An 8,166-nucleotide genomic window follows, 5' to 3' on the forward strand; every position below is an offset into this window, starting at 1 on the left:
ACTGGAGTTAATGAATCAATTCAGCAAAGTTGTATTTGCTCTATATTTTAGTTATAGTTTAGCATGTTAGTGTCTTCACTAAATAAATCTAGTGGCTTGTTCTCAGAGCAACATTTGGTGTTTTAAAATATGAATATGGAAGGTATTTTATTGTATGGTTAGTAATAATTTTATTTACTACCCCCGTATTCAGCTTACTGTATAAAATTCTCATGAGATTATGTTGGAAGTAGGTAGAATTTTGGTTAAATTTTTCTCCAGAAAGATTTTCTGTTTATATACCCATAAGCATAAGTGACAAGAGAGTCATTTAATTTTGAAAGAAAAACAACTACACTCTAAGAGCAAAATCAAAACACAGAAGCAGCATAGCTGCCTCTGTGAAAAATAGAACTTCACATTTGAGTATGCATAGCTTTGAGGATCTAAGCCAATACACAACAACAGGAAATAATAATTAGTAACCACTCTTACAGTAGTCCTATGTGGTAGCACTAATTAGGCATTTTGTATGTTCATTCAGTCCTCAGATAGCCTTGTGAGCTAGGTACTACTATATCATCATCACCTCATAGACAAAACTGAGGCACCTGTTTGTGTCTCTCAAAAAGATATTTTGGAAGTGCTAACCCCCAGTATTTCAGAATATGACCTTATTTGGAAATATAGTTAAGAGGAGGTTCTACTCAAGTAGAGTGGACTTCTGATCCACTGGTCAGTGTCCTTATAAGCAGGTGTCCATGTGAAGACATAGACACACAAGGAGAACAGCATTTGATGACAAAGGTGGATTGGAGTTATGCAGCTGCCAGCTAAGAAAGGCCAAGGATTGCGAACCCACTGGAAGATAGGAAGAAGCAAGGAAAGATTCCCCTGCAGGGTTCAGAGGAAGCAGAGCCCTAGCCTCCAGAACTCTGAGACAATGCATTTTTTGTATGTTTGTTTTTAGCTACCATTGAGGAGTACTTTGTTACAGCAGCCCCACAAAATGAATACACCAAGTAACTTAGAGAGATATTTCAGTGTCTGACCAACTGCCCAGTTAATCCATGAGCCCACCTCACCTACTTATCACTTTACCTCACTGTTACATCTGTCACATAAGTGGTGCCCAATCAATGGACTGAAGGCCAAAGACAATATGTTTGCAATTGTGACTGTATGTCTTGGAAATATCAAAGAACACTCTGACTGACTCACAAAGTGAATATTAATTTGCCGATATTATACTCGTTTTCTGGGAAGCTAATAATTGTGTGTTTTTGTTCATTTTGGAAGGACAGTGATTCACTAAAACAGTATGAACTATGCTGGCATCCTGTAGCAGCATTTAGGTTTGTCTACCTCAGGAAAAACTGTAAGGTCTGTCTTTTTTTTTGTCTTGACTTTCATTGCCATATTTAGTCAGATTGTCTAATTTTAGAAAATCAATATGCCTCTTGGCTTAAAATAACAAACCATAATTTATCATTGACACCATACTCCAATGAAAAGTGTCCTCACAATGAAAATAACTGTAAATTATCTTACATTGAATTTAAGTTATGGCTTCTTAAAATCTAGTTTTTCTTTTATAATATCAGGAGAGAAGTCTAGAAGTATAGGAATCTCACAGGTTACCTGGTCTCTAACATTTTCTGTTTATTCTCTCGATTAATTCTCCTCCTCTGAAGGAATACCCTCTACAGTCTGTGATTGACTGCCACCTGAAATTCTAAAAGCAGTCCATTGTTTTTATATTAGGCATTGCCTTCTTCTGTCTATGATTAAAAACAAAAACAAAAAACAACTAATGGTAGCTTCTTTACAATGCCTTTACTCTACCAAGCATTGTGCTAACTGCCTTTATATATATCATTGCACTCTTTATAAAAATTCTATGAAGAATAGTGAGATAGGTGTTGATGATAAATCTGAAGCTCAGATTAAGCTATAAAGTCCAGTAACTGGCATGTTAGGTTTCAAATCCAGGGCTGTTTGAATCACAGTGTATTTCCATGCCCTTATTCGCTCTTGTTTTACCAGAACAGGAATATGGGCAGAAAATCTCTGAGGGCCTTGAAAATGGAAGCAGAAAGGTGCCTCAGTGCAGAAAAGAGAACAGAGAAGCTCTAAGGACAAACTTTTAGCAGCTTAAAATTTTGCCTGGGGCTTACCGTAAATCTTTTAGATATGCTCTCTCTACTATGGTAACCACTAGACATGTGGGATGATTGAGCACTCAAAATGAGGCTAATACAAATTAGGACACTTTTTTGTTTGTTTGTTTTTTATGTAGGAGAAATATATTACTGCTCTACTGTAAGGTTGGCAGCCCTGAGAACCCCTTTTTTAATGTAGCATGTCATGTATTCCTGCTCCCAAAGGAATGAGGAGCAGACATATTTCCACCTGCAAAAAGTTAGGATTTCTAAGAAGTGTAAAATGAACACTGGATTTTGAAGACTTAATATGAAAAAAATCAAAACTGTCTTATTAATATTTTATATTAAAATATGGCTACTTAAAATTTTAAATTACATATATAACTCTCATTATATTTCTGTCAGACAACTGTGATTTAGATGTTTAGATAACCTAGACACCCTGAATAATATTAATTTAAATGAAAAAAAATGGGATTTAATTTTTTGAGAAAGGTAAACAGTATTTCACTTTGAAACTAATACATTTTTTAAAGTATACAACATACTATTTTTACCTTTATGATGATATTATTATTCATATTTTAAACCCGGTTCTTAAAAGTTATAATAGTGAGATGTGAAACTTTTAGTCATTGTGGTATACTGTTTGAAAAAGTAGATTCAATTCTTTTTATTGTTATTTGGGCTACTTAGCAACTCCTCTCAATAGGAGGTGGGATTTATACCCTTACTCCTTAAATCTGGGTTGGCCTTGTGAGTTGCTGTGGCAAATAGAATTTAGCAGAAATGATGGTGTGTCAATTCTGGGCTTAGATATCAATAGGCCTGTACTCTACCTATTCAGTCTCTTGGATCCTGCCTATCTTTCATCTGAACAGACCTCAAGATATAACCTGCTAGAGGATGAGAGAACATGTGGAGCAGAGACAGACTGTCCCAGATGAGATGATCTGTTATTATTATATGGCTGCTACGACAAATTGTCACAAATTTAGTGGCTTAAAATACCCACTTATTATGTTACGGTTCTGCAGGTCAGAAGTCTAACACCAGTCTCACTGGCCTAAAAATCAAAGACAATTCTGGGCTTTGATCCTTTTTGGAAACTCTAGGGGATTATCCTTTCCTTTACCTTTTCTGACTTCATGGGCTGCCTGCATCCCTTGGTTTATGGCTCCTTCCTTTATCTCTGAAGCCAGCAATCACAGGTGGGGTTTTTCTCACCTCATATTACTCTGACCTCCTCCTTTGACTTCCTTTTACAATTTTATGCACCCTTATTATTAATAGTAGGTCAACCCAAATAATCCAGGTTAATCATATTTTAAGAGGACTTGATTAACCTTAATTTCATCTTCAGTCTTAATCAACCTTTGCCATATAAGGTAACATATTCACAGTGTACAGAGATTAGGATATGGGCATCTTTGAATACAACATCCTTGACTAGCCAGCACTTTACTAACCCCACGAATTGATTGAGATGCATGAGTGAGTCTGATTGTGACCAGAACTGCCCAGCTGACCCTAGCCCAAATTGCTGACCTGCAAAATGATGAATTAAGTAAAAGTTGGTTGAGCACCTTAGTCAAAAGTTGGGTGACTTGTGCAACAAAAGAAAACTGATATAGTCTTTGAAAACGCCCAACAAATGTTATCTGAATTCTTATATTTATGTAAAATATTCTAAGATCTCATTTCTTAATCCTGATCATTTGAGACATCCCATTTTTAAACTGTTTTATTAATAATTTTTACTCTGGTTATTAAAGTAATGGTGCTATTGGGACAAACTCTGTTTGTACTGAATTATTTGCATAACATTTTACGCTTGACATGTTAGGCAAAATATTTCTCTGAGTCCCCTCAGAAAAACTGGGATTCTTAAAAAAAGTTTCAAATGGAAAATATGAACCAGGCAGAATAATTTCTAATTGAGGCACATGACGTTTTTACCTTGTAATGTTTTTTAACCTTGTAATGTTTGATCTATGATCCCATGCTTTCCATTTCAAGTATTTACTAGCATACTGTGAAAGAGCAGTGGGTCACCGTCATCAGTTCGGTGGCAGAGTCTCAGGAAATGGAACCCATCTGCCTATTACAACCTCGTGCTGTAAAAGTTCCACCAGATGTGTCTGTGTGTGTGTGTGTGTGTGTGTGTGTGTGTGTGTGTGTGTGTGTGTAGGGGGGTAAGGGATTTTCTATGCAAAATTTATTACTCAGATTCTGAAACTGGAAGGTAATATACAAAGGTAATTTTTTGGCAACCTGAAAAAATGCATACATTCAAAACTCTTGGAAATTGAAGGCACCTGCTAATGATTCCTGTTATAACAAGTAGATCAGGGAAATATATTTATGAGTAAATAAGTTGCATTGTTCAAGTATCTTGTTTTTTGTTTATTTTGCTTTTCTGTTTTTAGAGTGTTTTGAATTTTGTCACCATGAAATTCGAAAAGGATGTGAAAGAATTTACTTTGTTTTCTACTTTTTTTCCATAGGGAACCTATGACCTTCTGAAGTCTTGTAAAGTGGGCTGAATAATGAGGGGTATCTGTTTCTGAATTTTATTATTGTTATGTTTCTCTTGCGAATCATGTAACCAGAAATTGGCCTCAGGAGGATATCACAATGCTTTGTTTTGTTTTTGAGTGGCAAATTAGATAAGCACTTCTATTTTCTGACATGGTTCATCTTATTCTTATTGGAAAATTGCAGTTCCCACTGTAACGCTGCAAATGGCTTTGCTGCTCTTGGCAATTAAGACATCACACATTTCCCTTAGTTATTGGGGCACTGGGGAGCTCTAAATAAAACTGTGCTTGTAGCGATGCTGCCTCTGCTTACTGCTATTATTTGGGATAGGACTGAGCAAATCTCGTGTCAGCACATGGTGCGCACATGTGTGTTCTCAGGCCGTTTGGGGAATGAGGTGAGAAGAGATGCATTTTCCTAGTTATAGAAAAAGGTTAGTGTGCTTAGTAGGGATTTGAAGGTTTTTTACCTCACATATGACGACAATATTGATTCAGTTTAATTAACCTAATAAGTGTAAACACTAAATAGTTGAAGATAAACGAGGAGATGAGAGGAGGAAGCACATTCATTGAGCACCTATTGCAGATGCACCTCCTTTATCATCACTGTTTTTAATGCCGGTAACAGTACGGATTACATATGCAGTGTATGGAGGAGGAAACAGTTAAGGGAGATGGAGCCATGCATATAAAACAGATGGTGTGATGCCTAGACTGGAGTAAACAGTATTTGCTATTAATATGTACATAGTAGGATGTAGCATTCTGCTCTATTTTTAAAAGGAAACCAATACCCAAGTTTGTCTCAAGTGAGTGTTGGTCTCCCATGATTGACCCCAGAAGGCGACTATCAGAGCCACATGGGAGAAGAATCAGTGTCTGACTTGTCCCTGCACAGGGCTAAGACCCGAGTTTTGGCTGTTGTCATTAATCCCCTTTAATCTGGCCAACCTGGTGCTCCACCAGCATCAAACTGCTTCCTCCCAAGGTTTTCATTTGCAGAAACAAGAAGACCCTTGAGGCCAATAACTAGTTATTTCTTTTTAAATGTTTTAAAATAAAAATAATAGTGTGAGGCTTTTGCTTCTGCTCTCTTTCTGAAACGACCCTTGACAGGAACTGGAAATGCTGTCGTTTTTGTCAATGCAGCCATTATCTCTTGTGGCCAAACGGGATGTGGGAGGTAGGGTGGAATTCCTGAGTTCTTTGTACATAGAACAAAATGTCTGTCATTTAGTTAAAATAAATTATTGATTTTTAAATCAAATCAAAATATTGAATCAAACAAGCAGGTTCTGTACTTGACATTTTTCTTATTTGTAAGAACTGTTTTTCACTATTTTATGAATAGTGGTGGGGGGAATAAGGGGTTATAAATAACGAAAATATGTCTTAGGCTTCATGAAACCCATAGACAGTTATAGGAGTCTGAGAAAAAAAGTTTGTTACCATTATTTTCCAGGGATATAAATGATTTTCTTTCTTGCCTTATCAAACAAGCTGACAAATGCTTTATTTTTTATTTTTTTATGTTTTTTTTCTTGCTTAAAATATTACAAAGAGTAGTACATTTGTCTCCTCCCCCTACCCTTGGCCTTCCCCCAGCCCTTTTAAAATACTTACTTTCCCCCTCCACTGGAGGCCTGTGCATGTAGCTCCAATCACTCCTTCCATCGGCCAGTGATTTCTCCTCTTCCTGGGAACATGGGTGGTGAGTCTCCTCAGCCGCACTGCAGAGCTCGGGCTTGGGAAAGTCTTGAGAGCGAGGCAAATGACTGGTTTTACTGGAAAGAACATAGAGAAAGTTGGACACCTATTAAAGCGGATAATGACAGATAGGTTAAGCAGATCAACCGTTGATTTCCTCCAGTGATTAAGAGATGACACAGTTTGTGGTTACTGTGTAGTTGTTTCATGACCCACAAAATTTAGGTGCCCATGGTCTGGGAGTAAAGAAAGTAAGAGAATGGGTAATGATCACGTTAGTTTCTTATTTAAATTTCCTCCTGTGGGTGAAAAAGGGGACATACTAAACCTGACAAGCTCAGGGAAAGCCAGCATGGCAGGCCCTACAAACTCAGAGATTGAAAGTAACCACATAGGATGGTCTGTCTGAACATAAAAATTCCTAACTAAAAGCAGGTCACGGAGGGTAGGCACATCCTAGACCTGTAGCTTTTCTGGGGGTCTAGAATGTGTCACCCCAAGTTGTGCCCCTGTAGTATGCAGATTGTTTTGAGCTAAAGGCACCTTTAGCCTTAGGCTCAAGAGAAACTTCTGTCCCTCCCAATGACCTAGAAGAATTTGAATGAGGGGACTTGCCCATAATAAGCTATTATTAGAGATAACTACTTTTGACCTATCTATAGGGCACGGCAAACTTCTATTTACTAAACCTCTGTTCTTCTATCATCCCACAATGGCTCTTTGAAGCCCCAAGGTGCATTACCTCATCCCTAGTCCAGGAGGTCTTCTGTACCTCAATCCCCTTTCTATCTTTGAACTTCTCCTGCATGTAGGGGTTTCTGTCTGTTTTACTTGTGTGGGGTTCCCACACACATATGTGTATTAAATTTGGTCATTTTCTTTTGCTAATTTGTCTCATGACTACTTGATTATTAGATAAGTCAGAAGAACCTCGAAGGTAGAGGAAATTTTGTTCTTCACCCACACTTTCAATCTTTACCTTAAGTAAACATGCCTATTGTCTTTTTGCATCTAAAATAACATGCACATTTGAAATACCAGAGTAATAGCATTTTCCAGATACCTAAGGGCACAGCCACACCAGAGCAGAGACCACAGAACCCCTCATTGTTATCTGATTTCCTGACCACCATCTCTATGTCTTGTAAAGATAGCATTAACTATCCCATTCCCACAATGTAGGAAGTATATATCTCTCAGTTTTACTTTTAACTCAATCCCAGAGATTCCTCCCCTCACTTTGCTTTCTCCTGCCCCCTTAATCTACCACCAATGGATTTCATGTAACCCCCTTTGCCTCTCCTCCTTTGATTCTAGTCTAGTGTGTAAAATAAGCTGTAAAACTGCCATTCTTTGGAACATTTTCTCAGTCTGTTGAGATCTTGCTTCCCAGTGATTATTGCCAGTTTAGCTCAAATCAATTCATAAAAATTCTTGTCAACACTCCAAATATCTAGTTGTTTCAGGAATGAACTCCCACATCCTCAGCATGAGAATCTGGGTTTTTCTTGCTCTGGCTTCTGCCTACTCTCTAGTTCCTGCGGTTGTCTTTCTCTCTTTGAACTTTGTACTTCACATGCTATACTCATAAACAATAGCAATATCACTCACTGTACTGCCTCAGAAATGTGGCTCTCTGCCTTTGAATTTCATACTCCTTTTGTCCAGAATGCCCCTACTCCCTCTGTTTCCCAGGTTCATGGATAAATCATTTAAAACATGCTATTCAGCCGTAACCGGTTTGGCTCAGTGGATAGAGCGTCGGCCTGCGG

The 8,166-nt window shown here is 37.7% G+C and overlaps 1 pseudogene; it reads right to left on the reverse strand.

The window, feature by feature from the left end:
- Positions 1 to 2,270: 2,270 nt before the first annotated feature.
- LOC118660909 lies at positions 2,271 to 2,397 on the reverse strand (annotated as a pseudogene).
- Between the last annotated feature and the right edge of the window lie 5,769 nt (positions 2,398 to 8,166).

Source organism: Myotis myotis, unplaced genomic scaffold (assembly GCF_014108235.1).
Source record: "Myotis myotis isolate mMyoMyo1 unplaced genomic scaffold, mMyoMyo1.p scaffold_m19_p_7, whole genome shotgun sequence".
NCBI classification, from domain to species: Eukaryota; Metazoa; Chordata; class Mammalia; order Chiroptera; family Vespertilionidae; genus Myotis; species Myotis myotis.